Source organism: Lathamus discolor, chromosome 2 (genome assembly GCF_037157495.1).
Source record: "Lathamus discolor isolate bLatDis1 chromosome 2, bLatDis1.hap1, whole genome shotgun sequence".
Classification (NCBI taxonomy): domain Eukaryota; kingdom Metazoa; phylum Chordata; class Aves; order Psittaciformes; family Psittacidae; genus Lathamus; species Lathamus discolor.
Genome location: NC_088885.1, coordinates 97,361,743 through 97,365,035, shown reverse-complemented (window position 1 = coordinate 97,365,035; position 3,293 = coordinate 97,361,743).

Sequence of the window (3,293 nt, the reverse complement as noted above, 5' to 3'; positions counted from 1 at the left end):
TTCATGTGAGCAAGTCCATACCGTAAGCAACATATTCAGATTGGAGTATATTACAAAGTATTTATTCCCAATTACACTCCCATCTTTTCCCTGGATGTTCTTCCTGATGGAGTGAGTTTCTTTTGGTATTGGGGTTTGGGTTTGGGTTGGGCTTTTTCCTCTGTGTTTCTTTTTCTTGAACTGCTTTCCCTGCTGGTGATTCATCTTTGCAAGCACTGCCGTTATCAACCACAGTACTCACTGTGGTTAATACTATTGGAGGGTTGTTCCCTTCAACATACTAACACCAGCAATTGCAATGATTTATTACAACTTCTTTTATATGACGGAGAAAAAAATTCACAGAGCTGCAGCAAGATCAGAAAAATAGGCCATGTATGAGACCTGAAGACAGATCTTTTTGACAGCAAACTCAGTTTTCTTATAAACTGGCTGCATGAAGGAAGCACAGGACTTCCAAAGAAGGGTGTCATTATGGACACTTTTTTCCTGATGAATGGAAACACTATTGGAAGGTATAGTAACAGCAGAAGCAAATAAAAAGTAAACTGGAGCGAGCACCTTTTTGTTCTGAAGTTGCATTCTGTGGTCTGGAAGATGAGTCAGTTGCTTGAGTGGTTATGACAATTGTTGAAGCACCATCTGGAAAAAAAGGGAAGACCTATGTCTTAACTAATGATGGAAGTCCTTCCACACTGCCTCTAAGTAATTTGAAACTATGAAGTTGAAATCATAAATGTTGAGGTGTCAAAAACTGATGAACGGAGACAATTTCAGCACTGTGAAGAGAGCAAACACAGGGACCGTCTGGGTCCTGATAGCTCTGTGAGAAGGTATGAAATAGTCCAGGGAGAATCTCATTAAGTGTGAAATAAAGGTAGTTTTGACTCCTGAAAGTTGCTCATAAAAGATTGTTTTATTTTTTTATTGAAAAATAATTTTTAATGTGCATGTTTTCAGACTGTACTAAGTGGACAATGCCTTGCATTTTGGTATATATTCTTATTCTGAGACCAAAAGTTACAGTTCTTAGGCTGAACAACAGACCCTTTTAATTCAGCTTCTATTTGAAAGAAAGAAGATCACAGGAGGAAAATCAGAGCCAAGATGAAGACATGAAAGAAAGAATGATCAGTACATAAGTAAAGGAAGAATGGGAATGTCACACCTAAAACAAACAGTACAAGATGCTTTTGTGGTACAGGTGATGGATGACTTACTAGTGACACAGGGTTTTGCTTTCCCATCTGTGGTTGACTTTTGTTTGCTGTAAGGATGGGTGGTAGACACAGAAAAATGTAAAAGATCAACAAGATGAAGTAATGTGTCTCCTTGTCACGCTTTAACTTCTCCATCTAGAGGCTTTATGAAATGATCGGTGTGGTAGAGTTTAAATGACTTGAGAAATGTGGCTTCTACCATTTATTATTTTTGCAATTACTTCCTCCAGTATTAGGATTTATCTTTCCTTTTGAGTTTTCTTATATGTAATATAGCCATCTCAGACAATATGTCCATTTGTTCCTCTCCCTGTTTTCTAGCTTACATCATTCAAATACTTTCACATAATTGTGTTTTCCTGTTAACCATTTTCCCACAGATAAAATTTTAAGAAGAACATGCTTGTTCTTCTCTGGACTTGTTACACAAGTTGTTGGCACGAATGAACTTAAAAGATGGACTGGGCAAAATGATCCCTGCTTAAGTGTGTAAGAAAAAATACATACCAGACATGTAGTGGCCATTGTTCTCAGCCTCTGTGCTTATGAAGAGAAACTATCACCTTCTAGGCAAGGTGTGGGAAATTACCTTATGCTTCCCAAATTGACGTGTGGCTGCTCCAAGTGTTGTCTCTCCTTGGAGATCATCTAACTTGTTATCTGGTATAATCTTTCGTATTGATTTTTTCACTCCTGTGTTTCTTGCTTCTGTCTGTGTTTACCCCCTTTTTTAAACCAGCAATATGAGCAGGGAATTTCAGCCAGAGCTATGTGTTTTGCTCTTTCCTTTCTCTTGCCCAGAATGCCTATATCACAATATTTGAGCATGAAATGGGTGCTCTTCAGTCATCACCTTCCCCTTCCACAGAAAGCGTGGTTAGTTAGCCTTTTCTACACAGCTTCCCATACGTTCTGGATTCAGTGCACAGACTAGGAGATGTGTTAGAGGAGTTCGAAGAAAGGTTAGTGTAGAGAAAGGTCTATGTAGGGAAAAGCACTTTCTCTGTTCCATCTCCATGTAATTCTGCAAGGATAGCCTGTGACCACAAAGTTATACAACAGGACCAGAGCTAATTCATAAATCCTTGGGGTTCTGCAGAGGTTACGTTTGGGGTTTCTTGATGACAAAGTTCCTTCTTTCTAGGTAGTAGAAGAGTCTCAGTGTAAGATTTGCACATGCATTTCGTCAAATTGACAAAGAAGTAACACATCCTGCAGTCTATTACCCTACTTCTTTCAGCACCCAGAATGCTGTGTCACAGGAGCAAGGGATCTTGCTGCTTGCTATAAATCCTCTCTGTGATGCTCCTTCCTACACTGCAGAGATGTGTTTAGGCAGGGCTGAAAGACAGAGCCAGCCATTGCTCAGAGCAGCGGTCCTTACAGAGCAGGTGAAGTAGCTGTGGCCAGAGAAAGAAGGGTGGTCCAGGGCTACCCTTTTCTGAGTTATATCACACATACCGCAGCTGAAGACATTGTCCTGAGTCTTGTTTAATAATCATTTATCTTTGTGTGTTTCCAGTACCAAATTTTAGCAGTCTCTCAAGGATCTGTATGATCACATAGGTGTTTTTTAATATTCTTCTGCAGACTTTTGGTTTTGCTGGTTATTGTTAGGGTGCCTTTTACAATGTGTTCTCTTCCTTCTTCCCCACTTGCATTATAATTTTGCCAGTTTAATTTTGGATTGATATGGTCACAGTCTACAGGTTGTACATAGTCTATACAACTCCATGTTCATGCAGTATCATATTTTCAGGTATTTTTCTCACAAGGACATTGAAACTGCTACACATTTCTATACTGTTACTTGGGGAGTAGGGGAATTACATGTGAATCTTAAAATAACATTTTGCACAAGTAGTCCTATGATTTCGTACATTGAGCCAGCTTGTTCAAAGCTGGTTTTGTAAGACTGATGCATCTTAGTTGTTTTCATAAGATAATTGCCTGTCTTTTCACTTTATTTTTGTTTCTTTGCAAAGCAGCTGTCTGTAAACCCACACATCATCACTCTTCCTGAGCTCTGTCTCTAGTTAGATATTCAATAATGTTTCCGTGCAAATTGAGTAC